Source organism: Cynocephalus volans, chromosome 5 (assembly GCF_027409185.1).
Source record: "Cynocephalus volans isolate mCynVol1 chromosome 5, mCynVol1.pri, whole genome shotgun sequence".
NCBI classification, from domain to species: Eukaryota; Metazoa; Chordata; class Mammalia; order Dermoptera; family Cynocephalidae; genus Cynocephalus; species Cynocephalus volans.
The window spans coordinates 161,979,861-161,988,733 of NC_084464.1; positions in this window are offsets into that span (position 1 = coordinate 161,979,861).

An 8,873-nucleotide genomic window follows, 5' to 3' on the forward strand; every position below is an offset into this window, starting at 1 on the left:
AATAAAATGTGCTGTGATTGTAAAATTTGACCTGGATTCCCATGTTGTTTTTTTTTTTTAAATTTTACATAAGATTCTGTTTGAGAGTTTAAAATGTCTCTGATGTCTGAGGATAAACTGATTTAGCTGATTCACTTTGGTGTGAGGCTGTTTTCTAAACTGGCTTAAAGTCTTAGCTTAGTGGCTAAGATGATAAATGTGCCATATCTGTGATGACAATACAACTGTTTTTAGTGTATTTGGAGAGATTAAGGAATAATTTTGCTTCATTCTATAAGTACTGAGTTTTTTATTCCAAACATCTAGCAGTCATCATTGTACTGTGTAGAAGTGAGAGGATGTAATCACGACTTAGCAACCTGAGAGGTTTTTTCAAAGATTTGACCTCGGAGTGTGACTATGCATAGCTCATAGCTCAGTTGTGGTTATTTCCAAATATTGTCCAAGATGACCTTGAGTTTATTCTGCATCACCTTTGTCACCCATGGGGAGCTTAGGGATGTAGATCTGTGAATCTCTGTTATAACAATGTATCAGCCTAGTGTAAGGATATAAGAAAACAGGCACTTTTACATTCTATAGCACAACTTGCACAAGTGATGAGAGGAAAACCAGTTGTTTCTTCCTTTCTGCATGCGATTATACCAGGGACTTATTTTACCTCTATGCCTCACAGTAGTATTACTAAGGGATCCTACTTTTTAAGTACCAACCATGTGCCATGTACTTGAAATATATATTTTTTACACCTAGTGATTGTTACCAATTAGACAATGATTAACACATTAGGCATTATCAGGATATAACCAATAATGTGTATTTGAGGTTGAGATTGAGAATTCTATAAAGGAAAGAAATGCCAGTGTAATATTTTAATGTTCTGGGCTGAGCCCGTGGCGCACTTGGTAGAGTGCTGCGCTGGCAGCGCGGCGACACTCCCGCCGCGGGTTCGGATCCTATATAGGACTGACCAGTGCACTCACTGGCTGAGTGCCAATCACGAAAAAACGACAAAAAAAAAAATAAAAATAAAAAATATTTTAATGTTCTTTATTACTCAAGGAAACTCATATTAGACTCCCCAGCTCAAAGGAACCAGCACGATCAGTGAGACATATGGCTCAGGAGAGCAAAAGCCACACACCTGAGAGGTTTCCATGGAAATAGGCTGCAAATTCTGTCTGTCCAGGACGCAGGAAACAGACTCGACACCTGTCTGATAAAGTCACCATTGCTGTTAGCATTTCACCAAAAACTCCAGGGCTTAAAGAACTTCTGCTGAACTTTTGAAGTAAAGAATTCTGACTTTGTATACAAGTTTCCACAACTAAATCCTCAAAGTAATTGCCCAATATTTCAAATTATTAGTATTTAGAAAACAAAAGGTAACATGCATAGAACATTTTTCAGTCGTGTCTACTAATTTTGAATAGGAGTTCTTAAGTACCCCACTCCAAAGTTTAAAACACCATCTGCATTACTTTTAAGCATCAGAACATCTAGGTGTGACAACACTAGACTAGGGTTTGGGGGCACATAGGTCCTTGGTATCTTTTGTCACTGGCAGTTATAAGAAGCCTTCACAAGAATAAAGGCTCTTCTGAATCATACTGTGTTAACAACTGGATAAACAAAGAAGCAGAGGCATTAGACACAAAGCAGCTACAAGACAAAATTACCGATAACTAAAGCCCGAGACTGGGGAAGTCCTCTGGCATTGAAGAAAGGTTTTCTGTGAGGTATCCTCCCTGGACTTATCCATCATATGCACAGAATGGATGCCAACAACTGCCTTAGCAGGGCCCTGTTGAAGCAGTGTATCTGATCCCAAGGAGTAAAAAGTGGAAGAAATCACTAAATTACAACCCCAGAAAATGTGGCCAAACATAGAGCCCTGCTTCCCAAATTGTAATGTTCATTGATATCACGGGAGGTCTCCTTGTCGTGCAAGTCTGATGCAGCAAGCAGATCTGGAGTAAGTGTGAAGCCTACATTTCTGCATTTTTAACAACTTCCCAGGTGATGCTGGTGATGCCCAGCCGTGGGCCGCAGTTTGAAGAGCAAGGCCGTGGAGGTCAAAGAAGCTGTCCTAGAACTCAGCTCATTCTGGGCAGCAGCTCTAAGGGCAAACTGCTCTTTTAAAGAAAAGCTTTCAGACTGATTGTTACGTACAAAGGCAGAGCTGTAAACTAGGATGGTTCTTTCCAACAGTTCAATCATAATCCAATGGCAACATTCAAGCACCTCCATCATGCTCCAAAAGTCCTGATTTTCATAGCCACCACCATCAGCATCACAAGGGCGTTGATATATAAGACACTCCAGGATTATAATTTCCAATTTATTTTAACTTCAGAGGAATGTGCATCAGGTAGTGAGAGGCCCACACATTCAGCAAAGAGTTCTAAGACAATCCTTGAGAAATGCAAGAACATGTTATGCTGGCAAATCAGTCATACATGCAGTCATTAAGGAAAACAACCATCCTGTTTGTGCTATTTTATAAAGTAAGGGAGATATCACCCAAATCTACAGCTGAGACATGAAAAGGAATGTATATATAATGGATAATGGTAGTAAAAACTCACCCACAGAAGGACGGAGTGCAAGTTCTCTCTGTAGTGATGCCGTGCTTGATCTGAAGTGAATTCAGCCAACAGCGTCCATGCCCTTGAGAAGTTTATAATCTAACATCGAAAAGGGTAGAGCTACTGCCTTTGCTGTCCAAATAAATAAAGAGGTTAAATTCTTTGTCACAGAGAACATCTATGACATGGCTTAGGGGAATTTATAGGAAAGCAAAGCAAGATTGAATTGCCGTATAAAGAGATCAGTAAGTGTAATTATGTCATCCTCTCCTCTCACTTAGAAAATCATTGCTGCCTTTAATCTTCATCACTGATTCTTACCAGCAAAATGGGAATACACTGAGGGCAAGTACTCTGTGCCCACAGAGAGAAACCAATTGTACTTTTGGAATCTTAGGTGGTCCTATGGAACACATCTGGAATTCATTACAATCTATTGCTTTAAAGATTAACTTGAGTGAAAACATCAGGCGACATGAACAGCTAACAGACCATGACTCAAATGATGACAAACTCTGCCACATGCACCTGCAACTCTGCTCCAAAGCCAGTGCAAAGGAGTTGGTGGTAGCCATCAGTCCCTTCCGAAACAACGCTTCCTGGTGCAACACTTGGTTAGGTGAGTAGCCTAAGACAGGAGGGGCCTCATAAAAGAAATAATTTTAACACCGGCTACTCAAATCATATTACAGAGGACAAGATTATCTCCAACCATTGAGTATAAAAAAGAATTTATACTACAAGAGAAAACATATTTTATTTAACTTAATATGCAAGTTTTTCCTTTCTTTAAAACACTTTTTACAGAGAGGAACTTGTGATGGTTATGTTTCTTTATAAACCAATATTTGTCCCCCTGGAACCTGGCAGCTATAACAAGTGGAAAATTATGCATTAGAAATGTAAAAGAAAATGTCTTAAGGAAAATAAATTGAATGGATTGCATCTGGAAAAGGAAGTTTCTCTTATCTCTATGTGCCTGCCTGTGTAGGCATTATTACCTAATTATGTCTCTTAGATTTTTCCCCTGACTCTCATAAATGACTCCCAGTTTAAATGCAAACATTTTAATTTGCTATGTCCCTATATGTTTATTTCATATATTAAAAGGCTTTAGGCTAATGGTACAAATAATACTTGTATACTACCTTATATCTAAGTGTCTAAATCCTTTATATGTCAAATAAATATGATATGGAGTACTATTAATATGGAAAAGCTGCACCTCCACTCTCTTAAACTCACAGTGATTATCATAATCATTTTTACTGAACCAGGATGGACATAACACGACACTGAACTCTTGGTATAACTTGGCTTTTTTATCCCCCTTTTAAGAAATGGCATTTGAATATGATGAGGTAGGACACAATGGAGGTAATCTTTGTTCACTAACTTCACAATACATCTGACCCTGTTGACAGTGGAATTACTTGCCTGGATGTTAAATTCACTGCCTTGTGTTGTCCTGGGTCCTTTCAAATGTTTGTTCTATGACTGTCAATTTAGGATTTTCCTTCTTACCTTATTCTCAGGTGCTTACATCTTCTCTTTTTAACCATCAGTTTCTGATGACTGTGATTCCACAAGCCCCACTGCTTTTACGATGTTTAATTGAATCTTGTTTGCCTTCCTTGCTTCTGATTCACTGCTCTTCTCATTTGATGGAAGGATGCCTGTGCTCTGACTTCCATCCCTTGCAGTGGCCTGACTCGTTACAGCTCGGACTCCTAATTCTCTACACCCTGGTTTGACCATCAGTCTCTCTTGTTCTTTTCAATCTGTTTACAACATCAGTCTTATACTTTATGCCAAACACCTTGTACGTAACCCACATTTATCCATGGTACTGACAAATAGAGAAACTTGGAATACATTTTTCAGCAAGAAAATCACATGATAAAAATTGTAATTAAAAATAATCTAATGGCAAAGTATAGATTATGCTGGAGGCATAAAAACTAGAGCAGAAAGTTCACTGTTTACTTCCTTTGTACTTTAAGAAGTCCACTGTACTCACATACATGCTTCTCAAATCTGAGTCACCTCTTCTACTAACTCAACGTGGTGAATAAAGATTTCTTTCATACATGAAAGACAACGGTGATGCTAGAGACGTTTGTCCCAAACTAGTTCAATAACTGTGATCATATAAGGTCAAAACGGTGGATTTTCTGAATGTTAAGTTAGCATCCATCATTCAGTAGTGTAACTTGCTGGACTGCATTTAGTTAAAGCCTAGTAGATCTTTATGATTGCCTCCAATGCACATAGTACAGCAGGATATAATTATTCTCTCTACCAAGAGAATATGTTACTGTCATGTCAAATTACTCACCTTCTGCAGGGAATGTACTTCTCTAGAAAGCTTGGAAAGCATTTCCAGTTCTATATAGCACTGAATTTTTATCAGAAGAAAAGATAAGGGAAGTTTTTTTAATCTTCTTTCAGAGAAGTCTATTATAGTACTCAGTGCTATGATTAGAGAGATGGTGACTTAAATCTCTTGAATATCAAAAGACAGGAAGACAGCCTTCGGCCATAATCACTGCTTAGCTGCTTTGGTTAAACAGGAAACCCGGAAGAATTCCTCTCATTTTAGCTCTTGGGTTAGAAAATAAATTCTTTGATCTTATATACCTGCCTCAGACTTCTTGATATGAACATTTTCACCTCAAAATGTAAGCCAGACAGGAAGTTTTCAGAGATGCAGAAATATAACATGGACTATTAGGGAAACTTTATATTTCCTATCCAGGAAGGAGTTTGGCTAATAATTTAACTCCTGTGTTTCCATCAATGTCTCACACACTTTTTCTCTCCTGCATATTACCCAGGCAATGTGCTATATCCCCTGAGATCAGTTTGCAAATAATGTGGCCACTTCAATTTAAAAATAATAGTTTCAATTGATTCCTTCAATATTATTATTATTTTTTTTATTCTGTAATTTTAAAAAATGTATTCTGGCTCCACCATGTAAAAATAAACATAGAAATTGTGAAGATCATTCAGGGCAGTAGGTAAGAGGAAAGAATTAAGGTTAATATGGGAGTCCTGCAAATGTTTTCTCTTCATTAAGAGGAAGATCTATAATAGTTTAATTACACATCATGGGCCCCCATTTTTCAAGTCTTTTAGAAGATCTATCTTAAAAAGATAGTATCCATTGTAAGAAACAGTATATTGAATGCAAAAAATGCAGCTAATTGATAGAAGGTGTTAGACCTGTGCACCGTGCACAAATCCTACATGTCGGGATGGCTCACCTCACAAAGGACAAGAGACAGATATTGTTGCAATCAAGCAAGAGGTTTATTTATTCCAGCATGCTGGGGTCGCTCCGTCTTCAAGACAGAAATGGCCCCGAGCCCTTAACACAGGTGCTTTCTTTATTGTTTTTTAGACAGACTTTGGCAACAGAATGAGTTGTATATTACCTATTGGTCATCTGAGGTGACCTTTAAATTTACTGGTGGTTTTTAGCGGGCTGGCACACTGACAAGGAACAGTGTATTGCTCAATCATTTACCTTCCTTGTGGTCAGACCAGGTGGCCCCTAGATAAGGAACTGGTCAGTTCTTCCTGGTACTGGGTGTACTTTCGGTGGTTACTCCCTTCCTGGAATCTAGCATGCCTGGGCCTGCCTTGACTATGCTTGGCCTCTACATGACCCTTTAGAAGCTGCCTTACTTAAGATGGCTGATGTCCTTAAAATGGCATTAGTTATGTTTTTCTCATTTTTAGCAAGCATTAGTACAGAAGCAAATTGCGCATGTTAAAGTTATATTTTTCTCTACAAAGGGACAGTTTTGAGATTAACCTGCTAAGTTAATCCTACTTTAAAATATGTTTTTTATTGAGTAGTCAGATGCAAGAAAATGATCTGCAATGACAAATAGCAAGCATTCAGAGGACAAGCACCCACTTGTATTTATCACAAATGCCCCACATACCTAACCAGACAGTAGAAACCCAAAGAATATCAGTGATATATTAAATAGATGAGTTGATGAATTAGTAATCTTTTGTATCCTAATTGAAATATGCAAGCTATTTAACACATCACTGAGGAGAGATTTCTTAGATATCTAACTTAGATGGTAATAAGTTATCCAAGTGAAGCTGAAGAGAGCTTGAAAAGCTTTTAGATTTTTGGGGCATATGTTCTCAAAATCGCGGCTCCAGATGGCTTTCCTGCTATTTCGGTTGGTGAGGAGACCACTATCAAAGAAGATATTATAGCCTCCAGGCTCTACTCAGTTTCAGTCTTTGTTTATTTGTTTTTACTTGTAATTGTTTTCTCAACACAAAATTAATTCATTTACACCATATAAATGAAAACATACAGAAAAACAAAAGCAAGAAAATGAAAATCACCCCAAAACCCAACACCAAGATTCTCTCTCAGCAATTTATTATAATAAGTCAAGCTCTTTTCCTATTTATTATCATTTAATGTTTTTTTCAGAAAAAGATCTTATAATCCCTAGTATTTTGAAATGTGCCTTTTATATGGCAAATATGCACGTTATGAAATATTACTCTACAGCAAAATTTTAACTGACTACATAACGTTCCATGGGTAGGTGCTGTTATTTATAAAAATGCTTTTTGATGGATGCTAAGGCTATCTCAATTTTCTAATATGATAAATAAAACTAAAAGTCAGAAAATATCCCTATTTCTTTAGGCTGTCTTTACAAAAAAACGTTGCTTGGCCAAGAATTTTAATAAATATTACCAAATTGTTCCCCAGAAAATGTAAATCAATTTGCCATTTTCCTGGAAGTTTATAACATTGTGTTTTTCACCTCATTGTCAGTGATAATGTATATTATTATTAATTTCTATCATTCTCAATTTGACTAGTCATCTACATTGTAGTGAACATCAATAATGCCTACATATGTTCATAAGTTTTTCTGTTTCTTCCACGGTGAAATCATTATTAAAAGTCTTAAGCCATTATCCCTACAGATATATTTATTTTTCTTATTTTATTTTTAAAGGTGTTTTAAATATTAAAGATATTAACATATTAATTGTTATCTATATAAAAATTACTTGTGCATTTAAAAACCTTTTTTCATCCCCAGTTTCTTATGGTAGATATTGTGCTCAATAAACCTTATGATATTGTCCTACCTATAGGATATTATCCACTTTGCACCAAAGAGACTCATGCTAACTATAACATTTGCAATATAACTTGAGATAACTGAGGACTCATCACAAAATGCCAGGTGGCTTCTAGGAGCCATCCAATTAGAACTTTAGCAATAAGAATGACCAATAAATTCTTACATTTGCATTTTTTCATTCATTCAGCTAAATGCATTGGACGATGGGTAAGTGCTGAGTACCACACTGACCAAGAGAGGTGTTTGAGGAACAATTCCTCCTCTTACTGGGGTTAAAATCTTTTTCTATGAACTTCTTAACTGCACAGGTATCAAAAATTTAGCAAATATGTATGAGGAAGATTAAAAAATGTGTACATCTACCAGTGTTTCACCATGGATGCTAATGGTGAGATGTAAACCATAAAAATAGGTGTAAGATTTATTCCTTATTCCTTATTCTTTCGTATGGTTGTGCCATAATACCTTCCTTCTGAGTTCTTGCCAATTATGCATCAGGAACTGGGAAAAGTTCCACAAAATCACATAATATGGCTTAAAAAAAATTTATTGGAGAAAAAAAGACTTAATATGCCAAAGGCTATTGAGCAAAGAAAAGGCAGCCTCCTCATAGGGAGGAGGGCTGGAGCCCAGCTCCTGCTGCAGACAGCATGTCGGCGGGTAACCAGCCCTCCTATGGGACAAGCGTGCTGAAGCAGCCTTGTCAGTGGGTATGCACAGGCTGCCAGGCACAGGAGTTACCTAGGAAACCAGCTACTCAGCACCTAGGAAGCATGGGACCATGGAAGAAATAGTTCCCGGTACTGGGAAAGGCCATTGCTTCCTTGCCACTGGGGGAAGGAGGAACTTTCAGTCCTAGTTAGTTCATTGCCCAGGTAACCCAGATTGAGCTATTAGGTATTTTTTGAACATTCCTGTCCATGGTACTTTATTTATAGTGACATATTATTATATTCAAGAATTCTATTGAAGGCCATTGTGGCAGACTGTATTTTTCATGAAGGCCTCAAAAGGTCTCTCATTTACAACCCCTTGGACATTCCCACCACCATGTGTTCCCCAAGTTGGACTGTGATTATTGTGGAACTGACACTATGTGACTTCTATTTTTAAAAAGTATTTATTTTTTTTTTTATTTTTT